Source organism: Balaenoptera musculus, chromosome 5 (assembly GCF_009873245.2).
Source record: "Balaenoptera musculus isolate JJ_BM4_2016_0621 chromosome 5, mBalMus1.pri.v3, whole genome shotgun sequence".
Lineage (NCBI taxonomy): Eukaryota > Metazoa > Chordata > Mammalia > Artiodactyla > Balaenopteridae > Balaenoptera > Balaenoptera musculus.
In genome coordinates this window covers 88,330,527-88,343,236 of record NC_045789.1, presented here as the reverse complement: position 1 = coordinate 88,343,236, position 12,710 = coordinate 88,330,527, and positions in this window count along the sequence as shown.

Here is a 12,710-nt window from a genome sequence, read left to right as displayed (position 1 = left end):
CGAGTCAAACAGGCATATTTGCCATCCCCTTCTTTTCTGTTTCAGTCACTGGCAGCTTCCTAATGCTGAGGAATTAGGGATGAACAGGGCAAGGCCAGGGGTTGGTTCTCCTATCAGAGTGCCTTGGTTTTCCCAGGCCTGGTGACTCAGAGGGCAGGGCACTGAGCCGAGGAAGAGAAATGAGAGTCTGGTTCCTGGTTGCCCATCTCTCATGGCACAGCTGTCTCCCGGGCAAGAGTGTCATTGTCTCCTCTCGGGAGCCTCTTTCTGCCACTTTCAAGAACAACAGCCCCACTGAGTGGATTAGGAAACCAGCAGGAAGAAGCACCTGGGGGCCCAGAAGACAAGCTATATACGTGACTGGTGGAAAGGGCACTGGGCCAAGGTCTGAACACCTGAGAACATATTCTGGCATCAGGATGAAAATTGAATTGGCAGTCCATAGACCTGCTTTGTTTGGCCTGCCCAATTTTATTATTATTATCTTTTTTATTTTTAGTGGTAAATTTCACATGAAAAATTGGCTTCTCCAGGAAAGTCCAAAGATCTGGCAGTACCAGTGCCTGTCTCTCGTGCAGCATCTGGAGCCGAGCCCCAGCCTGGGCGTTGCCTGTCCAGACTATCACAGAACACACCTGTCTTATCCCTGCCTGGGGCCTGCCCCTGGGAGTGACTCCTGTCCCACTCTGTGCTCAGGCACTTTATCTGTGTCCTTAACAGCTAAGCGGGACTGATGATGACCTCTAAAAACAGCAGCACTGTTTAAAGATAAGATGTCTTACCCCTGGTGTGTCTTCCTCCTCCAAAGGCAGGGACATTGGGGTGGGAGGGGTTTGCTGGAAAGCAGGGACATTTGGGGAGGCTGCTGGATTTCTAGGAAATAAATCTTTCAAGGAGGAAACAGTGGGAGAGGACACTACTTATGGGCAAAAAAGTCTGAAAGCCTTTCTCTGTTAGCTGGTAAAGTGTGAGGTGGGTAACAGGGTGGGTGAAAGCAGGATGCATTTCAGAAGGAAGAGATAGGACAGCATCATTTCGGCACAGGCCAGGCTTCCCCTTAACATAACCTCGGGTTGGGTTGTTATATGCATGAGAATAGGAGCCCAAAGGGCTAGAGTTTGTGTTATTATAATTTATTATGCATTTCAGCAGCTTTTCAGGTAAAGCCAAGGGCATGTAACTGATAAAAATGTTCCAAATGCACTTCCAATCCTTGTCAATGCACAAGTACATGTTTGGTAGAGGTTACTGGGGATGTAGAGGGACTCCCCTGTTTTCTACCTATTGAACATAACAATATTTGTGTATGTGTATATGATGTTGAAACAGTCCAACTATCATACATTTGTGTAACTCTTTACAGTTACAAAGCCCTTTCCTTATGTTATCTTACTAAATTTTCATCATCTATGAGTTAGGTAAGGCAGGTCTAAATGTTGCCCCCATTTAACAGGTCAATGAGTGACAGAATAAATGGATGGATGATGGATAAAAATTAAACTTTTATTTCTAATTTCAAAATTAGTATATATGGATATATATATCCATAAGAAAAAATTATTAAATCCTCAGATTATCTCTGCTAAAGCTGGTATATGTCTTCCAATCTTCTTCTCTCTGTAGCTATTCTCTGCTTTTTCAGTAGTACCCCAATGGCTCACAGTTGGCTGGATATAAAGATTTTGTTATGTATGAAAATACAGTGTCTAGACTATATTACAGCATTATAATAGATGTCGATGTGAAAAAGGTTGTGAAGTTTGAAGTCATTATACATTCATTTAAATGGTTTCCAATTATTTGTCACCATAAATATTGCCTTTAGGAACATCTAAATACATAATGCTTTGGGGAAAGGTCATGAGGCCTAGGAGCTAAAGCAGAGTAGGAGACCATTTTTTAAAAATTAATTAATTAATTAATTTTTGGCTGTGCCACACAGCTTGCGGGTCCAGGGATTGAACCCATGCTCCCTGCAGTGGAAGCATGGAGTCCTAACCACTGGGCCACCAAGGGATACCTAGAAGACCATTTTTTAAATTTTATTTATTTATTTATTTATTTTTGGCTGTGTTGGGTCTTCGTTGCTGTGCACAGGCTTTCTCTAGTTGTGGCAAGCGGGGGCTACTCTTTGTTACGGTGTGTGGGCTTTAGTAGTTGTGGCACATGGGCTCAGTAGTTGTGGTTCGCGGGCTCTAGAGCACAGGCTCAGTAGTTGTGGCGCACAGGCTTAGTTGCTCCGCAGCATGTGGGATCTTCCCGGAGCAGGGCTCGAACCCATGTCCCCTGCGTTGGCAGGCAGATTCTTAACCACTGTGACATCAGGGAAGTCCTGAAGACCATTTTTAAGCACTACTGTCACACTGTCAGCATTGTCTCCTGAGATAATACATATGCCCCCTTTTTTTTTTTCCATAGCTCCACCCACATTGGGTTCTATACCTTTCATTTTCTGAAGGGTGTAGTTACACATGATGGGAATATGAGATGCCCTAAAGACCTGTTAGGAGATCTTTCTGTGTGGGTGGGGTGCTTGGGAATCACTCACATCTCTTCCTTTGGCATCTCCGACCAGGCCTCTTGGACCCAGAATCAACGGAGAATAGAAGGGAGATGCAAGCCTTCTGGATGGTGTTCAGGCTAAAGTTCAAATGTGATCAAAGTTATATATTCTAAACTCTTTTTTTTGGCCGTGCCACGTGGCTTGCGGGATCTTAGTTCCCCGACCAGGGATTGAACCCGGGCACTGGCATTGAAAGCACTGAGTCCTAACTACTGGACCAAGGAATTCCCTATTCTAAACTTTAAATCCTCTTGGTTAAAAAATGTATAAGTCAAAAGTGAAATATTTAGGGAGCAATTTGGACCCCAATTCCAATCCCTCAGCCCAGGAAGAAGCCATCTCTTTGGAGGTCTACTGTTGAAAAAAGAAGCCATACAATAATCTGTGAAGGAAATAAAAATAGAGTGACAATGGTTGTGGACCAAGGAAATGCTCATAGAAAGAGAAAAGGTCTCTGAGACCTGAATGATAAGGTGGTGTGTCCTTGCAAAAAACTGGGAGAATGTTCCCAGCAGAGGGGATGGCAAGAGCAAAGGCCCTGGGGTAGGAATGAGTGATGGAAGCAGAAAGAAGGCCAGAATGGCAGGAAAGCCACCTCTTTCTCCACAATAGTCTCCTGGCCACCACCCAGGCTGTGAGGCTAAGAGTGTGTGTGTGTGTGTGTGTGTGTGTGTGTTTGTGTGTGTGTGTATATATATATATATATATATACATATATAAAAATATACACACACATATATACTTGTCCAGATTGGCACCAACTTGTTAGACTTATTCCTGATATAGTACGTCCTTTTAAAATGGGAGTTTAGTCCCCAAAGTTAGCAGAAGGAAAGAAATCATAAAGATCAGATCAGAAATAAATGAAAAAGAAATGAAGGAAATGATAGCAAAGATCAATAAAACTAAAAGCTGGTTCTTTGAGAAGATAAACAAAATTGATAAACCATTAGCCAGACTCATCAAGAAAAAAAGGGAGAAGACTCAGATCAATAGAACTAGAAATGAAAATGGAGAAGTAACAACTGACACTGCAGAAATACAAAGGATCATGAGAGATTACTACAAGCAACTATATGCCAATAAAATGGACAACCTGGAAGAAAGGGACAAATTCTTAGAAATGCACAACCTTCTGAGACTGAACCAGGAAGAAATACAAAATATGAACAGACCAATCACAAGCACTGAAATTGAAACTGTGACTAAAAATCTTCCAACAAACAAAAGCCCAGGACCAGATGGCTTCACAGGCGAATTCTATCAAACATTTAGAGAAGAGCTAACACCTATCCTTCTCAAACTCTTCCAAAATATTGCAGAGGGAGGAATACTCCCAAACTCATTCTACGAGGCCACCATCACCCTGATACCAAAACCAGACAAAGATGTCACAAAGAAAGAAAACTACAGGCCAATATCACTGATGAACATAGATGCAAAAATCCTCAACAAAATACTAGCAAACAGAATCCAACAACACATTAGAAGGATCATACACCATGATCAAGTGGGGTTTATCCCAGGAATGCAAGGATTCTTCAATATACGCAAATCAATCAATGTGATACACCATATTAACAAATTGAAGGAGAAAAACCGTATGATCATCTCCATAGATGCAGAGAAAGCTTTCTACAAAATTCAACACCCATTTATGATAAAAACCCTCCAGAAAGTAGGCATAGAGGGAACTTACCTCAACATAATAAAGGCCATATATGAAAAACCCACAGCCAACATCGTTCTCAATGGTGAAAAACTGAAACCATTTCCACTAAGATCAGGAACAAGACAAAGTTATCCACTCTCACCACTATTATTCAACATAGTTTTGGAACTTTTAGCCACAGCAATCAGAGAAGAAAAAGAAATAAAAGGAATCCAAATCAGAAAAGAAGAAGTAAAGCTGTCACTGTTTGCCGATAACATGATACTATACATAGAGAATCCTAAAGATGCTACCAGAAAACTACTAGAGCTAATCAATGAATTTGGTAAAGTAGCAGGATACAAAATTAATGCACAGAAATCTCTTGCATTCCTATACACTAATGATGAAAAATCTGAAAGTGAAATTAAGAAAACACCCCCATTTACCATTGCAACAAAAAGAATAAAATATCTAGGAATAAACCTACCTAAGGAGACAAAAGACCTGTATGCAGAAAATTATAAGACACTGATGAAATAAATTAAAGATGATACAAATAGATGGAGAGATATACCATGTTCTTGGATTGGAAGAATCAACATTGTGAAAATGACTATAGTACCCAAAACAATCTACAGATTCAATGCAATCCCTATCAAACTACCACTGGCATTTTTCGCAGAATTAGAACAAAAAATTTCACAATTTGTATGGAAACACAGAAGACCCCGAATAGTCAAAGCAATCTTGAGAAAGAAAAACAGAGCTGGAGGAATCAGGTTCCCTGACTTCATACTATACTACAAAGCTACAGTAATCAAGACAGTATGGTACTGGCACAAAAACAGAATTATATATCAATGGAACAGGATAGAAAGCCCAGAGATAAACCCACGCACCTATGGTCACCTTATCTTTGATAAAGGAGGCAAGAATATACAATGGAGAAAAGACAGCCTCTTCAATAAGTGGTGCTGGGAAAACTGGATAGCTACATGTAAAAGAATGAAATTAGAACACTCCCTAACACCATACACAAAAATAAACTCAAAATGGATTAAAGACCTAAATGTAAGGCCAGACACTATCAGACTCTTAGAGGAAAACATAGGCAGAGCACTCTATGACATAAAACGAAACAAGATCCTTTTTGACCCACCTCCTAGAGAAATGGAAATAAAAACAAAAATAAACAAATGGGACCTAATGAAACTGAAAAGCTTTTGCACAGCAAAGGAAACCATAAACAAGATGAAAAGACAACCCTCAGAATGGAAGGAAATATTTGCAAATGAAGCAACTGACAAAGGATTAATCTCCAAAATTTATAAGCGGCTCATGCAGCTCAATATCAAAAAAACAAACAACCCAATCCAAAAATGGATAGAAGACCTAAATAGACATTTCTCCAAAGAAGATATACAGATTGCCAACAAACACATGAAAGAATGCTCAACATCACCAATCATTAGAGAAATGCAAATCAAAACTACAATGAGGTATCACCTCACATCAGTCAGAATGGCCATCATCAAAAAATCTAGAAACAATAAATGCTGGAGAGGGTGTGGAGAAAAGGGAACACTCTTGCACTGTTGGTGGGAATGTACATTGATACAGCCACTATGGAGAACAGTATGGAGGTTCCTTAAAAAACTAAAAAGAGAACTACCATATGACCCAGCAATCCCACTACTGGGCATACACCCTGAGAAAACCATAATTCAAAAAGAGTCATGTACCAAAATGTTCATTGCAGCTCTATTTACAATAGCCAGGACATGGAAGCAACCTAAGTGTCCATCAACAGATGAATGGATAAGGAAGATGTGGCACATATATACAATGGAATATTACTCAGCCATAAAAAGGAATGAAACTGAGTTATTTGTAGTGAGGTGTATGGACTTAGAGTCTGTCATACAGAGTGAAGTAAGTCAGAAAGAGAAAAACAAATACCGTATGCTAACACATATATATGGAATCTTTAAAAAAAAAATGGTTCTGATGAACCTAGGGGCAGGACAGGAATAAAGACGCAGATGTAGAGAATGGACTTGAGGACATGGGGTGGGGGGAAGGGTAAGCTGGGACAAAGTGAGAGAGTGGCATGGACATATCTACACTACCAAATGTAAAATAGATAGCTAGTGGGAAGCAGCCGCATAGCACAGGGAGGTTAGCTTGGTGCTTTGTGACCACCTACAGGGGTGGGATAGGGAGGGTGGGAGGCAGGGAGATGCAAGAGGGAAGAGATATGGGAACATATGTATATGTATAACTGATTCACTTTTTTATAAAGCAGAAACTAACACACCACTGTAAAGCAATTATACTCCAATAAAGATGTTAAAAAATAAATAAATAAAATAAAATAAAATGGGAGTTTAGTGCCAATGGCCTCAACTATTTATTTATTTATTTATTTTTTGGCCTCAACTATTTAGAACCCGGCCCAGTAAGTATCAATACGTAAGGGAAAGTTTTCTGATTATCCTAAGTAAATGTTATTAAATCTAGGTAGCAAAAGATGAATATGAATAGAACTTTCAGGCTTACCCACTCTTGCTTGACACACGGTTTCAATGACTGTTAGCGGAACAGATAAATAGATGAGGTGAGCTCATTTCTTAATCCACAACAGGTTAGAAATAGCAATATAATAATGTTGGATGATGATGATGATAAAGTAGGGAGGTTACTGGTACATGTAGTTATAGTGATAACTCAGAAAGTGCCTGTGAATGGCCTAATTGCCAACACCACGCTGCAAAGGAAGAAGCAGAAAAATTACCAAAAACATATATATAGGGACTTGCCTGGTGGCACAGTGGTTAAGAATCTGCCTGCCAATGCAGGGGACATGGTCCGGGAAGATCCCACATGCTGCGGAGCAACTAAGCCCGTGCGCCGCATCTACTGAGCCTATGCTCTAGAACCTGCAAGCCACAACTACTGAGCCCATGTGCCACAACTAAGGACGCCCGCGTGCCTAGAGCCTGTGCTCCTCAATAAGAGGAGCTGCCGTAACTAGAGAAAGCCCGTGCACAGCAACGAAGACCCAACGCAGCCAAAAATGAAAAGAGAAGTAAATAAATAAATTTATAAAAAAATTTTTAAAATGTATATATATGTGTGTGTATATATATATACACGCACATATACATACAGATATATACACACAGATACACATATGCACACAGGAAAAATTTTAAAGCGCAGTAGCAGTCTGGACCTATTTAGGATATAAAAACAGCTCTGAAGCGCTTAAGGAGTTATGGGATTGTCATTGGATTTCGTAAAATGATCATAAGTCAATAAGCCATGAGGAGGTTGTTATATTCAGTTTGCTCCCGGCAGGAAAGTCTGTGTGTTCTGTTTTAAAAGTTTATCACATAATTGGTGTTAGAGGAGGTAATAGAGAGGACGTGACCGCCATTTGACCCACGAGCTGGACCCAGGCAACTGGGGGCTCCTCACCCCTTCCCCTGTCCTTGGAATGTACATTCTGCCAACTGTTCCCACGGTGGGAACAGTTTCAAGGACACAGCCTGGGAGAGTAAAGTGTTGTTGAGACCATCTGGGTGGTATATGGGACTGAGTCCATTTAAGGCTTCCATATAAACTTGTAAGATTCTGGCGGGTGGCTGCAGAAATCTACTTGTCCTGCAGCTGCCCAAGACAAGCCTCATGTGTGAGTTCCCTAGCTTATTAAACCTGCCACCTATCAATCTGAAGTGGCTGCCTCTTTGGTCTCTCCCTGCCCTCTGTGTATGGGGCCAATTGACGAACCAACAATTGGTTAAGCATCCTGGACAGAGCAAGCCACATAAAAGTACTAGCTCTGCTGATGATTAAACATTTATGTGACATAGCCAGTAAGTGGCTCAAACTTACTGGCTTTAGAAGGATTCAACTCAGTGACATAACTCAGAACGTACCCTCTTCCCTGCTTTCCTCCCTAATACCAATGAAATTTTTTTTTTTTTTTTTTTTTTAAATAGAAGCCCCACGGAGAAGGCTGCTTTTTTTTTTTTTTTTTTTTAAATTAATTTATTTTATTTTATTTATTTTTGGCTGTGTTGGGTCTTCGTTTCTGTGCGAGGGCTTTCTCCAGTTGCGGCAAGCGGGGGCCACTCTTCATCGCGGTGCGCGGGCCTCTCACTATCGCGGCCTCTCTAGTTGCGGAGCACAGGCTCCAGACGCGCAGGCTCAGTAGTTGTGGCTCACGGGCCTTGTTGCTCCGCGGCATGTGGGATCTTCCCAGACCAGGGCTCGAACCCGTGTCCCCTGCATTGGCAGGCAGACTCTCAACCACTGCGCCACCAGGGAAGCCCCCAATGAAATTTTTAATTGTGACATATTCATAGAAAAAAATACACAAGATTAGTATAACTCAAGGATTTATCACAGAACAAACAGCTACAACCAAGAAGGAGACTGTCAACACCTCAGAACTCCCCTAATATCCCTTCACTCTTACTCCCTCCTTCCCACCAAAGTGACCTTTACCTGACTTCTTTTTTTGGCAGTGCTGCGCAGCTTGTGGGATCTTAGTTCCCTGACCAGGGATCAAACCCATGCCCCCTGCAGTGGAAGGACCAAGTCCTAACCACTGGACCGCCAGGGAATTCCCAGTTTTTGCTTCTTTTCTTCAGAGTTTTACCACTTACGCATGCATTATTGAACACTAAGATTTAGTTTTGACTGGTTTGGGACTTTTCTATAAGTAGAATCAAACAGTATGAACCTTTAGTTCTTTTTTTTTTTTTAATAAATTTATTTATTTATTTATTTATGGCTGCTTTGGGTCTTCGTTTCTGCGCGCGGGGGCTACTCTTCGTTGCGGTGAGCAGGCTTCTCATTGCCGTGGCTTCTCTTGTTGTGGCGCACGGGCTTAGTTGCTGTGCGGCATGTAGGGATCTTCCCCAGACCAGGGATCGAACCTGTGTCCCCTGCATTGGCAGGAGGATTCTTAACCACTGCGCCACCAGGGAAGTCCCAAACCTTTAGTTCTTTAACTTAACATTATGTTTGTGAGATGAGACCTATCCATTTAGTTCCATGGAACAATAAATAAATTGTTCATTTTCATTGATGCATATTATTTGACAACTTTTGACTACAAAGAATGGCAATTTCATAATAGTATGTCATTGTAGGAGTGTTTCACAGTTAATATTCCATTCTATGAATGGAAATGGACATCCAAGCCATTTTGTGGGCTATTTTGTGTATGCCTTTTGGTGAACATAGGTGCACCTTTCTCTTGGGCAGAGGCCTGGGAGTGGACGTATATACACTGGGTTTAAATCTCACCGTGGTTCAATTTGCATTCCCCTCAATTATGATAAATAAACCTTTAATGTGTTTATTAACTATCTTCATTTGTGAAGTCCCTGTTCTAGTCTTGACCATTTTTCTTTTTTTTTTTGGCTGTGCCGCGTGGCTTGCAGGATCTGAGTTCCCTGACCAGGGATCGAACCTGCACCCCCTGCAGTGGACGCATGGAGTCCTAACCACTGGACCACCAGGGAATTCCTGATCATTTTTCAATTTTATTCTTTTTTCTTGATATACAGGCATTCTTTACATATTTTGGAATAAGCTTTTAGTCAATTATATGTGTTCCAAATCTTTCCCTTGACTCTGGTTGGCCTTTTCACTCTCTCAAAATATCTTTTTCTTTATGGTTAATGCATCCTGTATTCTATTGAAGAAGTCTTTTCCTACCTTGAGTTCATGACTATTTGCCTATTTTGTCTTCTAGAAGTCCTATTGTTTTGCCTTTTACCTCTAGATAAATTCTTGTGTGGCGGAGGCAGAGTGTGGATGTATAGGTGGAGAATATTACATTTGCTCCCACTTGGATATCCATTTATTGCAGATTTTCTTTACCCTACTGCTCTGCAGTGATATTGTTGTAAAGCAAGTATCCATATGTGTTTCTGAGTTCTCTGTCTTATTTCATCCCTTTCATCACACAAGTCCTCTGGGCAACCAAATATCTGTATAAGGAAAATGAGGTAAGAAAGTAGCAAAAACTTTGCTGATTCTGTGGCTGAAATTTGTTAACTGGGTTAAGATCTTAATTCTGCCACCTACTAGTCCTATAACATTAGGGTAAGTTGTTTGACTTCTCTGGGGCCCCGTTTCCTGGCCTTTATATCTAGCTCATAATATTATAAGGATTAATGACTTTGTATATGTAAAATGTTTACAACAGTAATTGCACACAGTAAGCACTCAATAAAGGACCTTAAAAGTCCTCATCATAAGAAAAAAATCTTGTAACTTTGTATGGGGATGGATGTTAGCCAGACTTATTGTAGTGATCATTTCACTTTACATGCAAATAGTGAATCATTGCGTTGTACACCTGAAACTAATATAATGTTATATGTCAATTATACCTCAATTTAAAAAGTAAAAAAGCTACTAATACACACCACATTAGGCTGAATGAATCAAGTCTTTCACAAGATAGCACATATTCTACAATTCCCTTTTTTTGGAGTTTGAGAACAGAAAAAACTAATCTCTGGTGGAAAACAGTTGTAAGCATCATGCCTTTTGGGGAGGGAAAGTTTAGATTTCTTGGGAAGAGGTATGAGGGGATTTCTCAGGATGGTAGAAATACTCTATATCTTGATAGGAGTTTGAGTTTCACAAGCATACGTACTTGTCAAAATGTACAATTCACATCCATTTACATAAATTTTACCTAGAAAATAAACCAGAAAGAAATATTGAACTCTGGTTAATAATATGCATGCTGAAGAATGTATAGCTGAAGTGAACTGATGAAAAATTAAGCAAAAAATAGTGGACTAATAGAAGAATTGATAGATGGATAGATATGTAATGAAAGCAAGTAGTATAGTAAAATATTTATTACTAAATCTAGGTAGTATGTATATAGGTGTTCAGTGTAAAAATATTTCCACTTTTCTGCATGTTTAAAAATGCTTATGGGGAATTCCCTCTTGGTCCACTGGTTAGGACTCCACGTTTCCCCTGCAGGGGGCATGGGTTTGAACCCTGGTCGGGGAACTGAGATCCTACAAACCGTGCGGTGCAACCAAAAAAATAAAAAATTTTTTAAAAATTAAAATGTTTATAATAAAAGTATAGATAAATGGAACACATGTATAGATAATGTAAATTACCCTACATATGTAAAATATTATAAATAAATGTAAAATACTTGGCTGTGGCCAAAAGAAAAAAAAAAGCAGTCATCATCTCTAATCTGCAATTTAAAAACTCATTTAATGCCCTAGCCTGATGTATAAAATCAAATTTATTCCACTTACTACCAATATTTATACATTTTTACAGTAAAAATATCAACAAGTTTGATTACAGGATGCTGCCCAGGTCCCATTAGAGTACCTGCATCTTTCGAAAAATGTAAATTCCTAAATTCTGAAATACATCTGGCCCCAGAGACTCAGTAAGGGATGTGGACATATATTAGCTCAGAGTGTTGTACCTTTGGGCAAGACACTATGCGGTTTCTAAGTGGGCCTCAGATCCACCTTAATGATATCATCTAATTCAATCAGTTCTACTTTATAGGACAACAGCAGGCAAACAATGTATGCTGAAGGAAAGTAGTTTAGAAGTTTACGGGTAAACATAGGTTGTACTTTAGAATGCTAAATGGTGATAGTATCAGATTTGGAATGAAGATAGGAAAATATGTTCTGCTAAAGGGACAGATTCTAGAGTTATATGCACACACACCATCCACCCTTTCTCTTCACTGTACAAAGTAATACAAAAACCCTACAGTCCCAAACTGGAATCAAACAGATATCATCCCTGATCTATAAATGAAATCCCTTCCCATTAAAAAAAAAAAAACAAAAAGCCTCCTGATTGAAACAGCATTTTGCCTTTTCAACTGGAACATAAAAGGGAGACCTGAGACCTTCTCCAAGTTTTTGAAATTCCCGTCTGTCAGCTCCTTGTTGGGAGTGATATGAAGGCAATGTGAACACAGTTAGATCCATACCCCATATAAAGCCCACAGTTACTGGGGGAGGCTCAGCGGGATGAATGTCCAATTAAGGCCTGCCCTAATTGGGAAGGGAATTAAGGGAACACCCCCCCCCCCAGATGAATCTGCAGGCTGCCTAGGGCTGGAGGCGGAGCTGAGCCCAGGAAGCACCTGCCAGTGGATGCCTATCACTGGTGGACTCTGCTTTAGAAGTCACTCCCTGGGAAGGTGCTGCTTGCCCACTGTCTCCCAGGGCCGGCTTTTAAGACCAGCGCCCACTGGCAAAATCATTATCCCTCTAATAAGAACAGGCTGACCTGATTTGATTTCTAGTGCCCACTCTCCAAGCAATATGTCTCAGCCCTTGGACTGATGTGACCAGCATTTGAGTCTGTGGAGAATGACCTCAGTGTCCCAAGGTTCCAGATGAGTCTAATCAAAGCTTCCCACTCATCTCCCAACACAAGAGGCTCCCAGTGAAACTTTTA